This window comes from Theropithecus gelada, chromosome 13 (assembly GCF_003255815.1).
Source record: "Theropithecus gelada isolate Dixy chromosome 13, Tgel_1.0, whole genome shotgun sequence".
Lineage (NCBI taxonomy): Eukaryota > Metazoa > Chordata > Mammalia > Primates > Cercopithecidae > Theropithecus > Theropithecus gelada.
This window is the reverse complement of record NC_037681.1, coordinates 69,066,791-69,083,318: the sequence shown is the minus strand read 5'-3', so window position 1 is coordinate 69,083,318 and position 16,528 is coordinate 69,066,791. Positions and strand designations below refer to the sequence as shown.

The 16,528-nt window shown below is 45.5% G+C and overlaps 1 protein-coding gene across 1 annotated transcript in view; it reads right to left on the bottom strand.

Moving 5' to 3' along the window:
* Positions 1-7,756, bottom strand: part of STON1 (stonin 1) — a 64,169-nt gene extending 56,413 nt beyond the window's left edge. The window contains exons 1-2 of the mRNA XM_025354274.1: positions 7,691-7,756; positions 7,066-7,248 (exon numbers count right to left, since the gene is read on the bottom strand). The gene's annotated coding sequence lies outside the window, so the exon portion shown is untranslated. The remainder of the gene's footprint in view (positions 1-7,065; positions 7,249-7,690) is intronic.
* Between the last annotated feature and the right edge of the window lie 8,772 nt (positions 7,757-16,528).

The window sequence follows — 16,528 nt, the reverse complement described above, 5'->3', positions numbered from 1 at the left end:
ACAATATAAGAACAATTTTCTTTTTCTTTTCTTTTTTTTTTTTTTTTTTTTGAGATAGAGTCTTGCTCTATCGCCCAGTCTGGAGTGCAGTGGCATAATCTCAGCTCACTGCAATCTCCACCTCCCAGGTTCAAGTGATTTTTGAATCTCAGCCTCCTGAGTAGCTGGGATTACAGGTGCATGCCACCATGTCCGGCTAATTTTTGGCATTTTTAGTAAAGATAGGGTTTCGCCATGTTGGTCAGGCTAGTCTTGAACGCCTGACCTCAGGTGATCTCCCCGCCTCAGCCTCCCAAAGTGCTGGGATTACAGGCATGAGCCACCACACCCAGTCAGAGCAATATTTTAGAAAGAAAATTCTAGAACAACTTCACTTACGAACATTTGCAAAAATCCTAAATAAAATACTAGCAACTGATACCCTACAGAATAATATACCTGTATATGTATATTTATGTACATATGTTTCAACATAATTAATACACTTATTTATCACATTGTAATATCAAGAAAAAAATGATCATCTCATATAGTTATGAAAAAGACATTAAAGTATTAAGTAAAATCTATACTCAGTCATTGTAGAATTTTTACCTTGTTACAAAATATTAAGAAAAGAGCAAAGTTCTTAATTTAATAAAGACTATCTACTGAAACCTTAAGCAAACTTCATGCTTAATGGAGAAACTTTAAGAGCAGTTAAAGTTAAAGACAGTAAGAAGACAAGGGTGCCTGCCACCACAGTTCTATTGAACACTGCCCTGGACCATCTACCCCAATGCAATAAGGTAAGAAAAAGATGTAGGAGTCACAGAAATGGAACAGATAAATTATTGTTGTTTTATGATTGTCTATATAGAAAATTCAAGAATTATCTATATGCAGACTATTAGAACTAATAAGAGAATCAGCTGGGATGCTGGGTAAAAAACAAAATCAAAAATCAGCAATGTTTGCTTCTATGGGCCAGCAAGTAAACTAGAGAATATACTAGGACAAAAGGTATTGTTTAAAATATCAACAAAAACTATAAGAAGTAAATACAGCAAAAGTTGTAGAAGACATTTATAGGGGAAATCACCAGTAATCATTCACCTGAATAAAATGAGAAGCTAGGAAGAGCCAGCATTGAAAAGATGTCAGTATTAATTGAACGCAATTTCAAAGAGAATCTCAACAGGATTTTCTATGTGTGTGCAACTAGACAAACTAACGTTTATATAAACTGGTCAAATCCAAGATGGCTCAGAAATTCTGAAAAAATATAAAAGTAATCATAATAGCTAACAATTTTTGTGTTCTTCCTTATATAGCAGGTATCATTCTAACTTTTTTTTTTTTTTTTTTGAGATGGCATCTCACTCTGTCACCCAGGCTGGAGTGCAATGGCACGATCTCGGTTCACCGCAACCTCTGCCTCCCAGGTTCATGCTATTCTGCCTCAACCTTCCGAGTAGCTGGGATTACAGGCACCCGCCACCGCGCTTGGCTAATTTTTGTATGTTTAGTAGAGATGGGGTATTACCATGTTGGCCAGGCTCGTCTCAAACTTTTGACCTCAGGTGATCTGCCCACCTTGTCTCTCAAAGTGCTGGGATTACAGGCATGAGCCACCACACCTGACCTACTCTAACATTTTCATGCACTATCTCTTCACAATATCTTTGTCATAGATACCATCATTATTTATATTTCATAGATGAGACTGAGAGAAACTGGCAACTTACCCAAGGTCACACAACTCACTGGGTAATCACAAATCCTCACAAATTTGTTTTTTAGGCTTTTTGATTTATTTTTTTTATTTTATTTTATTTTTTTTTGAGACAGGATGTCGCTCTGTCACCCAGGCTGGAGTGCAGTGGCCTGATCTCAGCTCACTGGAACCTCTGCCTCCCAGGCTCAAGTGATCCTCCCACCTCAGCCTCCCAAGTAGCTGGGACCACAGGGCATGCCACCATCCCCAGCTAATTTTTATATTTTTTGTAGAGGCAGGGTCTCATCATGTTGCCCAGGCTGGTCTCAAACTCCTGTGCTCAAGCGATCAGCCCGCCTCAGCCTCCCAAAGTGCTAGGATTAGAGGCGTGAACCACCATGCCCAGCTACACAAATTTGTGTAATCACAAATGCTCACTGACTGTTGGGTAGGATAAAATTTTCTAAATCCATACCTAGACATACCTGTGGAACATTTTAGAGAAAATCTTACAAGCTACCGGGGAGAAGGCAGATTATAATAAAGTGACAACCATATGTGATCAGATTTCTTGTCCTGACCTCAGTTGATCCCCCCACATCGGCCTCCCAAAGTGCTGAGATTACAGGCATGAGCCACCGTGCCCAGCTGAAAGCCTTCCTCTTAAGGCATGTTTGTTATGTAATGGACCAGGGGCTCTAAGAATGCTGATCCTTCTAGGGATCTCAAGGTACCTTCCACAAAGAGAATGGATAAGTGATCCCTAGGAGCAGCTTGCCTATGAGGGGACATGGTAGTACAGGATGTCAGCATTTTCCCCCAGAGCTCTCCCCAGAATCGCTCACACTAAATATTTCCATCTCACCCAATCAGTCAAACTCACCAATGCATGGGATCATCCACATAGCCAAGCTTTCGAAAGATAATCTGTTGCTGTGTTTTCACAGTAATAAGCATCCAGCAATGAGCTTTTTTTTCCTCTTTCTTATTCCATGGTAAACCCTTGACTTACCCTGACATTCCATGTAACACACAGGTACATTTAAGCCTGGGGGTGCTTTTCACCCATCATACTCTCCTGCCGCCGCAAAGAACAATGACACCCTGTAATTTGCAGAGCTCTGAAGACATAATTTGCCTGATCTACTTTAAAAATCTTGCCTTGTACTGAGGATTGATCCAGAATCCCTAAGGTTCCTGGAATTCCAGGCTGGCCAGGAAGCCTCCATGGAATTTTGGATTCTTCTGGTGAGTAGAGCTAGCTTGCAAGGAAGGGGTGAGCTACCTCTAAATCTGGAGCAGTTACCAAAGACTTCTTAAGAGAAGTGACTGGGGGAGCTGGAAGAGATGGGAGGCATTTTACATTTTACATATCAGTGTGTTTTTGTTTTTGCTTTTGTTTGTTTCCCCACCGTCCCACCCCCACCCCCCCGCCACCCCTTAGGAAACAGGGTCTCGCTCTGTTGCCCAGGCTGGAGTGCAGTAGCGTGACCATAGCTCACTGAAGCCTCCATCTCCTAGGCTCAGGTGATCCTCCCAGCTCAGCCTCCTGAGTACTTGGGACTCAGGCATGTGCCACATGCCTGACTAATTTGCCCTACTTAGTCTTGAACTCCTGGACTCAAGTGATCCTTCCACCTCAGCCTCCCAAAGTGCTGAGATTACAGACACGAGCCACGGTGCCCATCAGTTCTTACTAAAGCATGAAACATTTTCACTTTCCTTTTCTCCTTTTTCCTTATAATTAAAATAATAATAATACATGTGCAGGGAGATGGTAGACAGTAGTGATAGAGATGCATAGACTTTAGCCACTGACCTAAATTCAACACTTGATTCCAGCACTTAGTGGTGTGTGACCTCGGATGAGTTACCCTTCTGGTTCTAGTTTCTGAAACTCCATAATGAAAATAATAGTACTACTTACCTCAAAGAGTTTTCAAATGAAATACCATATGTAAGTGCTTAGTTATCAGTAAATGTTAGCTATTATTACTATAAAATTTGAGAAATGCAAGTACGAAGAAAATAAAAAAACAACTATACTCTCACCATCCATTTTGATGCATATAATTCCAGTATTTTCTGGATGTTTTTCAAAGAGTAAAATTATAGTGCTTTCTATTTTATAATTTGCTTTTAAAAATTAACTCCAGGCCAGGCGTAGTGGCTCACACCTGTAATCCCAGCACTTTGGGAGGCTGAGGCGGGTGGATCTCCTGAGGTCGGGTGTTCAAGACCAGCCTGACCAACACGCAGAAACCCCGTCTCTACTAGAAATGCAAAATTAGCCGGGCGTGGTGGCACATGCCTGTAGTCCCAGCTACTCAGGTGGCTGAGGCAGGAGAATCGCTTGAACCCAGGAGGTTGCAATAAGCCGAGATCACGTCATTGCACTCCAGCCTGGGCAAGCCGAGCAAAACTTTGTCACACACACACACACACACACACACACACACAAAAGTCCTGTGTAATTCAACATTCTTATACAACACGATTTTAAAAGGTCACATAGTATTCCTTTGGGCTATTTTACATCTTCTTTTTTTTCCTTTTTTTTTTTCTTGAGACAGAGTTTTGCTCTTGTTGCCCAGGCTCGAGTGCAGTGGCACGATCTTGGCTCCCTGAAACCTCGACTTCCCAGGTTCAAGCGATTCTCCTACCTCAGCCTCCTGAGTAGCTGAGATTATAGGTGCCTGTCACCACACCCAGCTAATTTTCCATATTTTTAGTAGACAGGGTTTTATCATGTTGGCCAGGCTGGTATTGAACTCCTGACCTTAGGTGATCCACCCGTGTGGCCTCCCAGAATATTGGGATTACAGGCGTGAGCCACTGAGCCCGGTGTACATCTTTTTTTTTTTTCTTTTCTGAGATGGAGTCTCACTCTGTCACCCAGGCTGAAGTGCAGTGGCATGGTCTCGGCTCACTGCAACCTCCATCTCCCAGGTTCAAGTGAGTCGCCTGCCTCAGCCTCCCGAGTAGGTGGGATTATAGGCACCTGCCACCATGCCCACCTAATTTTTGCATTTTTAGTAGAGACAGGGTTTCACTATGTTGGCCAGGCTGGTCTCGAACTCCTGACTTCATGATCTGCCCGCCTCGGCCTCCCCAAGTGCTGGGATTACAGGCAGAAGCCACTGCACCCAGCCCATCTTTTTTTTTCTTAAGAGATGGGGTCTCACTTTGTTGCCCAGTCTGGTCTTAACTCCTAGCCTCAAGCGATCCTCTGGCCTCCACTTCCTACAGTGCTAGGGTTACAGGCATGAGTCACCACACCTGGCACTTCACAGGCATGAGCCACTGTGCCTGGCCTTTTCCTTTTTTATTTATTTGTATCATTTTGCTTCTTAACCATCTCTTCCTTCCTTGCTCTCCACCAGTCCCACACTTCATGTGTTGATATTTCCAACTCATCTGACTTGTCCAGATGATCAGTGGCTGCTTTCTGTGGCTGTCTGGAGATACAGCCTTCATCTCACCATCCTGACCACCTGCTCCTTAGGTCCAGGCCCCCGTCGTCTTCATTACATCCCCAGCCTCTCCTCGGACTGCTGGGCAGACTCTTGTGCCCATGGCAAACCATCCAGTTTAACAATATTTCATGAGGTGGTGCAAAAGCTGCACAAGGCAGAAAGGCAACTTTTCCCTAAACTGTATAAGGTTGACTTCCAGGATATTAAGTGAACTATTAAAAATTCTCAGGAAGAGGAAGAGACTAAAGATTTTTATCTGAGCACAGTACATTGTTTTTCTAAGCAACAGGGCCAAACAAGTTCAGAATTTACGGACTTACTTTTTTTTTTCTTCTTTTTTTTTTGGATTTACTTTTTGAATGGCAGACACAACATTTGCCTATCAATTATTATTTTTTTCTTTTTTTTAGACAGAGTCTTGCTCTGTCACCCAGGCTGGAGCGCAGTGGTGCAATCTCAGCTCACTGCAACCTCCGCCTCCCAGGTTCAAACGATTCTTCTGCCTCAACCTCCCGAGTAGCTGGGATTACAGGTTCCAGCCGTGCTGCCCAGCTAGCTTTTGTATTTTTAATAGAGCCGGGGTTTCATCATGTTGGCCAGGCTGGTCTCGAACTCCTGACCTCAAGTGATCTGCCTGCCCCAGCCTCCCAAAGCGCTGGGATTACAGGCATGAGTCCCCGTGCCCTGCCTTAATAATGTTTTGAGACCACAGTAAAACATAACTGATTCATACCAATGGGGAACTGTCAAACTGAATCAGTGGAGAGAAGTGAATTACATCCTTTTTAACATAAACTTTTATTTCCAGTAGAACTCAAATAAAATAAAATCTTTATTTCCAAATGGTCCAATACTTGGACCTGTTTTTTAAGGAGTTGTTCAGAATCTGATCTACTACATTTGTTACTACCACATTTATTGTTTGTATGGAAACAGGAGTGGCTAAAGTTTTGACAAGTGTGTTCTTCCTAAAAACGTAAAAATTCAACATCCCCCAGCAACCACGCTCACACAGTTCGCTCCTTGGTAGAGCTTTTTCTTCCCACTTCACGTGGAAGAAAACCCCAGCTCAGGCTGCTCCCGGCTGCTCTGGTTCTGAGTGTGCAGAGGTTTGCAATACCAGCCCCAGGTCAAGCCCTGAAAAATCTCTCCAGACTCCAGACTTGATCTGTCCAGACCCATCTGAGAATTAATAGGCTCCCCATCGTGCCCAGAGAAGCAAGCCTGTCATGGAAACACTGATTCAATCATAATAACTACTGACATAAAAACCACATAAATGAACTAAACATTTCTTCCACCCAATCAGAGTCTAGGGGAGGCCATAGCTTCAGGATTAAAATAAGTAGGGCTGTTTTTATTATGTGGTCCAGCTCATTTGAGCCTCTCCCATTGCCTTGTTTTCACAGCTCCCTTTTATGAGAAAGAAAGTGAGAGTGGGGGAGTTGGGAGGGAGACTGGAGCTATGCAGACGGGAATGCCAGGCTGGGAATACCAACAGTGTGGTGCATGTCAGGCAAATTAAAACTTCTAGCCTGGAGGAGGCTGTAATCTTGTTTGCGGTTAGTCTGAAAACAAACTACACTGAACTTCTATCTCCCAGGAAAACAGTCGGGTGTGGACTGAAGTCAAAAATTAGTATTTTTAGCAAGTATTCTCTCTCTTTCGTTTATTATTTTCTTCCTTCTTCTGTCTTTAGATATTAGAAACGCTAATTACATGAAGTATCATTATTATTAGAAGAAAGCACAGTTAGAGGGGTTAAAAATAAAAAGATGCCAAACCAACAGAAACAGTGCATTCCTAAGGAGGAATATATTTTAATTTTTCCCTGTACCCACGAGGTTTGTGGGCCCAAGGGACCCAACCCCGATACCCAGTGAATGGTCTTACCTGCAGGAAATGTTTGGGCCAGTGTGGTGCCCCCGCGGCTGTGGCCCGGTGGCCTGACTCCTTGCCTGCCTTCCAAGTCAGGTGGGGACTCCGGGCTGCAGGCGCCGGCTGAGGTCCCAGCTGAGGTCCCAGGGAGCGGGAAGGGGGCAGCAGCCCAAACAGCAGCCAGAAAGAGGAGGGAGTCTGGGGGCGGGAGAGAGACACAGAGGCCCCGAGGGAGGCGTGAAGGACGCAGAGCTGGTGGCCCGGGTCCGAGAGGTCGAGGGGCCGCGCGCGGGTGAGAACGAGCCCCGGCCCTCGCCCACGGAACTTAGTCGATATTCTTTTTTTTTTTTTTTTTTCTCTGTTTGAGTTTTCTCTTTAGAGTCAGACCCCGGTCCCAGTAGCAGCCTCAGAACAGAGGGGAGGCGAGGAGTCCCTGCCGGGGGGCCACCCCTCTGCGGGCCCCAGGGCGCCCCTGGGGGCAGCCAGGGCGGGCGCGGGGAGATGGGGAGGCGCCGAGCGGCCCTGGAGACGCCCGTGTCCCGGGGCGCCCGCAAACTTTCCCAGAGACGGCAGGAGGCCCCACCCTGGAGAGGGGGGTCCCAGGCCTCTCCGTCTCTGTCCCCCGGGGCTGGTCACTCACCGGCAGCGCGGTTGGAGCTCCGATTCTGGCTGCAGCCATCCACACCGGGAGGAGGAGAAAGAGGAGGGAGAGGAGGAGGAGGGGGAGGAGGGCCCGGGGCCGCCGAGTGGAGGGCGGGGAGGGGCGGCCGCAGCTCAGTGACTCCTCCCGCTCCCGCCCCCGCCCCTCCTCCCCTGCTGAGCCTCCCTTCTCTCTTCACGCCTTCTTTCCCACCCCGAATCCCCCAAAGTTTTTCTGGTGTCCGACGCTCCATTCTCTTCCCTCCAGCGCATCTTCTGTCCCCGAGTCTCCAGCCTCCCAGAGGAGGGGAGAGCGCTCCCTCCCGCAAAAGTCGGGGGGCGGAGCGGGGGGGCAAGTATATGAGTTACGTTTCGATGACCCCCTTGAAGCAGATAGCTTGGACCCTTGGGAGGTCTGAAGTCACCCAGCACCCCCAGGCCTTGTCCTCACCTCTGGATGGGGATGATGGAGGGCCTTTTCGGTCGTGCTTTCTAAGTTGATTCATGGAGTTTTGTTTTGTTTTGTACCCCCCGCCTCACCCCACTCCCCACTCCCTACCCCCCACCTTGTGATTAGGAGAACTAAAGAATTACTAAAGCCCCACCTTCCTGGGCGAATCAATCACAGCAGGAGGAAGGACACAAGACAGCTTAGCGAGGGCCAAGCTGTGGGGGCGGGGAGGAGGTAAACGCGTCCAGATGCCTCCTCTGTGCTGCCTGCAGAGTGCAGGGAGAGGGAGAAGGGGCGTTGTCCTCCCAGGAGAGGCTGCATGGTGGCTCGTAGTCCCTATTCCATCACCTGCTGGCAAATGACTCTAGGCAAGTCACTTGGCATCTCAGCCTCTTCCTCAAGTGGGGCTGCCTCAGTGGGAGCCAGTCAGAATGAAGGCACCCTCCCCAAAACCTAGGACGAGAGACTGAGCTGAGTTTGAACAGGCTCAGAGGGGAGAGAAAAGGGCATTTAAGGTCCCAGGGCATGGTGCTTTGGAGGTTGGCAGGACTGGAAGGCTTAGGGGAAGTGGGCAATGTTTAGATGGGAAGGTGGAGCTGGGAATGAAGCAGAATATAGGAAATCCCTGAAAGTTTTTAAGCGAAGGTGTACAATAGGCACCCAGTGAATCCTTGAGGATTCGAAATGACAAATAAGAAATACTGGTTTAACAGTGTGCAGGATGGACTACCTGGGAAGAAAGCGGTTGCATCCAAGGAGAGGGGTTAGGAGGTCCCGGTGAGCATCTCAACTTGAAGTACTATGCTGGAAAGTGGAAAGGAAATGAATTTTTTTTTAAATCATAGATTTCCTTGAGGAGCTGAGCTAACTCATAGGCAGTGCATCCAGAGTTGGTGAAAATGAGTGAACACATCCTTGTATTTGCATAGCAGTGTAATTCTCTTTTAAATGTTCTTTCAGGTGTAGCCTTGTTTTTGACCTTGGAGTTCCCTGGTGAAATGGAAATATAGTCAGTACCCTATTTGACCCCCAGCCAGTGTTAAGAACCTGCCTTCAGGGCTTTGAGGAAGGAAAGTGACATTCCAAGAGGGCACTTCTCGAGAGCCTGAAATCACACAGCCAGGATCTATTTAGGATACTTTTATTCTCAGATAAAACTACTAATTGTGCTTATGCTTAATATATCCTAAACACAGAAAAAGGCACTGGTTTCTCCTCAGCTTCTCATTTCCTCCAGCTACCTTCCAGTAATGGTTAAGAGTTGAGGAAGGGCAGGTGAGAGCCTAGGGAATAGGAAGTCAACTGACTGGCTGGTTAACTTGTCAGAGATTGTCCCATGGAAACGGACAGGTACTGGACCCTGGTAAGGAGCTGAGAGAAGTGGAGCAAGAAGGACACAGGAAGCAGGACGAGGAGGAAGGGAAGAAAAAGAGAAGTGGCAACTCCTCTTTGTCGTCCTCATGCTTTGACCCCAGGCATTTTGGGGTCACCAAATTGAACCCCCAAATTGAACCTTTTGGGTCCTATGTCCAGCCCACCTTTCACCAGTGGGTCTTCCACAGAGGTCAGCTCATCTCAGAAACCGCCACAGCTAACTGGAGACAGGACTCATGCAGGAAGCAACGCCACATTTGATAAACAGTAATCATCACTGCATTTACAGCGTTCTGTATGCACCTTTTAAATTCTGTCATCTTTGAAAGAAGTAGTAGGGCCTTTATTAGTGGGTAGCCACCTGGTGAAAGAAATCTCTTTTGGAATCTTTGACACTTCTGCAAAGCAAATAGGCCCATAATTTTCTAAAGACTAAATACAGTTGTTTGAAAACCATTTTGTCTTTTGCAAAGGACAGGCCTTCCCCCTCTGTGTGATGCAGCATTGCCCCAAAGGTTGCCAGTTTCATGAATGAAGATTTATTTCTTGCAACTCCACCACGTATTTCCAAAGGATCCTTTCTGGTAGTGTCCCTTTGTATCAAAATCTGGTGGTAAACAGCTTAGCCTGGCCTCAATAGTTAAGCCACCACAGCCGTTCATCACAGCTGTGACCTCATTTTACTCCAGCTACTGTTCTGTCTCTTGCTTTACAATAAGTAGACCCTCAAACTATGTCATTCTCCTTTTTATTAGCAGATTTCTCTTTCCTGGCAGCTTTTTCATGGAAATATTTAGAACTTCCCAACTGTTTAACAAGACATACCCAAAGTATCTGTAGATAATGACCTAATAGGTGATTAGCTTGGAATTCCTCAAAACTCACATCAGCTGAAGCTGTCAGGATCATTTAATATACATTCAAGGGGAGGGCTAAGTCCTAAATGCTTCGTAGGAACATTCCTCTCTAAAAACTTGGCAAGAGCAAATCTCTATTTACATTATAACACTCATTCAAACTCTGGTTTTTTGACTGGGCATGGTGGCTCAGGCCTTTAATCCCAGCACTTTGGGAGGCTGAGGCAGGCAGATCACCTGAGATCAGGAGTTCAAGACCAGCCTGGTCAATATGGTGAAACCCCATCTCTACTAAAAATACGAAAATTAGCAGGGAGTGGTGGCGGGCGCCTGTAATACCAGCTACTCAGGAGGCTGAGGCAGGAGAATCACCTGAACCCAGGAGGCGGAGGTTGCAGTGAGCCAAGATAGCAACACTGTAGTCCAGCTTGGGCAACAGAGCAAGACTCCATCTCTCTGTCTCTCTCTCTGTCTCTCTCTCTCTCTCTATATATATATATAAATATAATAGTTAAAATAGTTAAAATGAAATCGAAAAAATTTAAAAATCACCATCTTGAGTACATGGTACATTTTGCTCTGATGTTTGATAAACAAACACACTGGTTTTTTTTTATTTTTATTTATTTATTTTTAGCTATAAGTAAACCCAAATACTCTTTGGATGGAAAATTCCAAAGATAAATAAAAAGCCCACATCTTCACTGAAAATGCCAAATGAAATCAATGATACTTAGGAGTATGATAATCAGTTCAGAATGGCTCAAGATTGACTGTCCTTTGTCCTGAGATGGGATACTCTTGAGTGTAGTTGAGCCACATTGATCATTGCTTCAGCTGGCCAGTCCCTTGGCTTGATTCCTAAAATGTATCCAGCTTTCATTTATTGAAACCCTACTGTGTACAAGACATTCTCCTAGGCACTGTGGGGGAGTAAGTATAAGGCACAGTTCCTGCCTCACAGCATCTGTTGCTGTTAAGGAAGATGGCATGCATGAGAATAACTACATGAGACATGTTGACAATTTACCACAATACAAGAGGTCTCCTAAAGAAATATAGGAAAGCTGAAGAAAGGAAGAATATTCTCCACCATCTCAGCAAGACGTATGTGAATGACATTTTGTTCTTAGTTAACTGATCCGTGCTATTTCTATTCTTGGGCCTATAAGATGTCACCGCTAAGCTATTCCACTACTATCTAGAGTTTAGGGAAGCAGTGGGGTTGAGCTGAGAGATAATTAAAGCCACTGGTAAAACAAACACAAAGGTTCTATATGAGGAGATACCTTTTGAGGCCCCTATACCTGCAAACAAGCCAACAAATTCCAGTATGTTTCCATCTACCAGTCGATTCTTTCGATTCTTCTAATCCCTTTTTTTTTTTTTTTTTGAGACAGGTTCTCATTCTGTCACCCAGGCTGGAATGTGGTGGCACATTCTTGGCTCACTGCAGCCTCCACCTCCCCGGTCACAGGTGATTCTCCCATCTCCGCCTCCTGAGCAGCTGGGACCACAGGCACATGCCACCACATCCAGTTAGTTTTGTTGTTGGTGGTGTTGCATTTTTTAGTAGAGGCGGGGTTTTGCCATGTTGCCCAGGCTGCTCTGGAACTCCTAGCCTCAAGTGATCCCCCCACCTCGGCCTCCCAGAGTGCTGGAATTAACAGGCGTGACCCACTGCGCCCTGCATATTCCTTCTCTTATAAAGAGTTATCCTAATGCTCTCTAACCATTTTTTTTTTTTTTTTTTTTTGGAGATTTGGAAGAGCTATAATGGGTTTTCCTGCTCCAATGCTTTGATTGCCAGTTAATTTCCTAATTTGGAGCTAACTACTAAACTGCTTAAAAATTTAAGACAAAGAGGCAACCACTTACTGACAAGCTTTCCATTTATTGCCATGGTATCTGAGGACATGGCTCTTAGCCGAGAACAGAAGCTTCCTCTTCTATCATAAAACAAACTATTCCCTTGTTAATATGGCTCTGCCAGATGTTTTCTTAGCCATCATCAAATATGTCGCTATCTTCATATGTAAAAGTAACAGAAGAGTTTGAAGCGTTTTAAGATCTGAGAGCAACTTCCAGGGTTAATGCTACATCAAACCATAAACTGCACGTTTTTCTTTCTGAATTCATATGTTCTTTATGAATTATAAAGGCTTAAATTCATAGCCATTTGGAGACAGCCTTTTGTTCCAACTCTTTTGGTGGCTTTCTTAGCTAACTGGGTCTTCAATTATTTTTCACTTTTGTTTAGAAATGGTGTAGCTGAGTTTTGTTTTGTTTTGTTTCAAAGGGTAATGAACTTAGAAAGTGGTCGTGTTGTTAAAAAGTATCTGTGTTAGTTAAGCCGGGCATGGTGGCTCATGCCTGTAATCCTACACTTTGTGAGGCCAAGGCGGGTGGATTGGGTGGATTGCCTGAGCTCAGGAGTTCAAGACCAGCCTGGGCAACACGGTGAAACTCCGTCTTTACTAAAACACAAAAAATTTGCCAGGCATGGTGGCATCCACCTGTAGTCCCAGCTACTCTGGAGGCTGAGGCACTAGAATCCTTGAACCCAGGAAGCAGAGGCTGAAGTGAGCTGAGATTGTACCACTGCACTCCAGCCTGGGTGCCTGGGTGACAGCGCAAGACTCTGCCCCTGCCTCCCCCTCCCCGCTTCCTCCCCCCAAAAAAAAGTATCTGTGTTAGTTGAACTGATACAGTTTCTTACAAAAAACAATGGAGAATCCAGTTGTATCAGCTTTGCAAATTGAGTAGTATTGCGTGTAACAACTAAATTGGGGGAGGGGGGTGGTGGCAACCAAGGATATGACAAAACAACGGTTTTTTATCAGTTTCTTAAAGTGTGCCTGGAGGCTCTTACCCCTTCAACCCAAGATCACTGGGTTTGCTATGAACACAGTGTGAATGGTGCCCTCCAGAGCTGTGCAACCAGGTAATTTACTCCCCCTCTTCCTATTAAATACCTTTTTTTTGTCCTTTGAAATGTCTTTTTTCTTTTTTTTTGCCCAGGCAATCTCGGCTCACTGCAACCTCCGCCTCCTGGGTTCAAGAAATTCTCCTGCCTCAGCCTCCTCAGTAGCTGGGATTACAGGCTTGCGCCACCACAACCAGCTAATTTTTTCATTTTTAGTAGAGACAGGGTTTCACCATGTTGACCAGGCTGGTCTCGAACTCCTGACCTCAAGTGATCCACCTACCTCAACCTCCCAAAGTGCTGAGATTACAGGCATGAGCCACTGAGCCAGGCCTCATTTGAAATTTCTTATAACACAATTCCAACTTTTTTTCTCACTCGGAATTTCTTGTAACGTAAGCCCACTTTAATTAAAAACATATTTATATATGCATGAAATAAAAAGCAGGAACAAGCAAAAGCGTTAATAGCTAAATCTCTGCTCCTGATACTTTTCATTTTCCGAATTTTTAAAAATTTTAATATATACTTTTTAATAGAGATGGGATTTCCCTATGTTGCCCAGGCTGGTCTCAAACTCCTGGGCTCAAGTGATCCTCCTGCCTCGGCCTCCTAAAGTGCTGGGATTATAGGTGTAAGCCACCACACCTGGCCCAGTATTCCAGATTTTCAACAACAGGTGTGTAATATATAATCAGGAAAAAGCAGGAAGTTTTGTTTCAATTTTGAAAATTCCATCTTCTCCAGAAAGCAATGAATGATTTTTTTTTTGGAGACACAGTCTCACTCTGTCATCCAGGCTCAAGTGCAGTGGTATGATCTCGGCTCACTGCAACCTCTGCCTCCTGGGTTCAAGCAATTCTCATGCCTCAGCCTCCCGAGTAGCTGGCATTACAGGAGTGCACCAGCAGGCCTGGCTAATTTTTATATTTTTAGTAGAGACGGGGTTCCACCGTGTTGGCCAGGCTGGTCTTGAACTCCTGACCTAAGGTGATCCACCTGCTTTGGCCTCCCAAAGTGCTAGGATTACACGCATGAGCCACTACTCCTGGCCTGCAATGAAGGATTAATTAAAAGTCTTTTTTTTTTTTTTTCTGTTTTTCACTCCTATGCAGATTTCAATCCCTACTCTGTGCTTAGACTGAGAATCTCCTCTTTTTTGGGGCAGGGGAGGGGACAGAGTGAGACTCTGTCACCCAGGCTGGAATGCAGTGGTGTGGTCTCGGCTCACTGCAAGCTCCACCTCCCGGGTTCAAGTGATTCTCCTGTCTCAGCTTCCCGAGTAGGTGTGACTATAAGTGGGTGCCACCACACCCAGCTAATTTTGTATTTTTAGTAGAGATAGGGTTTCACTATGTTGGCCAAGCCGGTCTCAAACTACTGACCTCGTGATCCGCCTGCCTCAGCCTCCCAAAGTGCTGGGATTACAGGCATAAGCCACCGCACCCAGCCTCTTGTTTTTGGGTTTTTTTGAGACGGAGTTTCACTCTTTTGCCCAGGCTGGAGTGCAATGGTGCGATCCTGGCTCACTGTAACCTCCACCTCCCAGGTTCAAGCAATTCTCCTGTCTCAGCCTCCTGAGTAGCTAGGACTACAGGTCCCCGCCACTATGCCAGGCTAATTTTTTGTATTTTTAGTAGAGATGGGGTTTCAACATGTTGGCCAGGCTGGTCTCAAACTCCTGACCTCAGGTGATCCACCTGCCTCGGCCTCCCAAAGTGCTGGGATTACAGGCATAAGCCACCACGCCTGGCTGATCTCCTCTTTCACTTTCCATGCCACAAGAGGCCCAGACAAGAGAGAGAGAGAATTTGTTCAAGAGGTGGGCTGTGAACACAAGTAGAGGGTCAGGGCAGTCACTAGAAGGGCTTATGGAGTTGAGAAAGGGTTGTTTTAAGGATGAGAGGCACTTGATGCCCAGGATATTGAGGAAGGCAGATCCCAAGACAACAGCAGTGCTGCCATCCCAGAGATCAAATGAGACAGTCTGGAGCAAGTCAGATGGTTCTGGGAGAGAATTCCTGAAGATGGAAGTTGGCTGAACACCCAACTGACTTTGACCACACTGCGAGGAGCATTATACACCCGGGAGAGAAGTTAGGAATAAACTAGTGATAAGTACCATAGAAAACATTGTGAGTAATTTTTTTAAAAAAGACTCCAGGGAAAACAGTTGTACAAGAAAGGAAAACTAATCACAGTAAATTACATGACTCAGCTATCACCAGTATTTGAATAGTCATAATGGAGTACATGCTGAATACTGACCCAGTCCAAATGTTTTTGGCTTTTTGTTTTGAGACGGAATCTCGCTCTGTTGCCCAGGCTGGAGTGTAGTGGCGCAATCTTGACCCACTGCAACCTCCGCCTCCCAGGTTCAGGTGATTTTCCTGCCTCAGTCTCCCAAATAGCTGGGATTACAGACACACGCTACCATGCCCAAATAATTTTTGTATTTTTAGTAGAGACGGGGTTTCACTATGTTGGCCAGGCTGGTCTTGAGCTCCTGACTTCAAGTGATCTGCCCATCTCCGCCTCCCAAAGTGCTGGGATTACAGGTATGAGCCACCATGCCCGGCCTTTAGTTTTATTTTTTGAGAGACTGGGTCTCACTCTGTTGCACAGGCTAGAATGCAGTAGGACAATCACGGCTCACTGCAGCCTTCGAACTCCTGGGCTCAGGCAATCATCCCCCCTCAGCCTCCTAAGTACCTAGGAGTACAGACATGAGCCACAGGGCTAGACCCAAATGTCAATGTAACTAGTTTAAACAGTGAGTGTATGTATGTGTATGTGAGTGATGCAAAGGGGAGGCAGATGAAACAAATACTCATCTTCCAACTGTAAATTCAATTAATAATGCCTAACAAGAAGAGCAAAGGTAGCATGCCATTTGGAAATATAGATAACAAAATAGTGAATGGAAGAGGTTTTTCTGTGGGGAACATGAAATGGCAGGAGGATCAGGGGTCTATTTTGTTTGTTTGCCTTATTTTATCTTAGTAATAACTGTTTAAGAACAGCCTAATACAAACTAAGTTCAAAACTTAATTAAAAATACAGATACAGGCTGGGTGCAGCGGCTCACGCCTGTAATCCCAGTACTTTGGGAGGTCGAAGCGGGTGGATCACCTGAGGTCGCGAGTTTGAGACCAGCCTGGCCAACATGGTGAAACTCCATCTCTACTAAAAATACAAAAATTAGCCAGGCGTGGTGGTAGGCACCTGTAA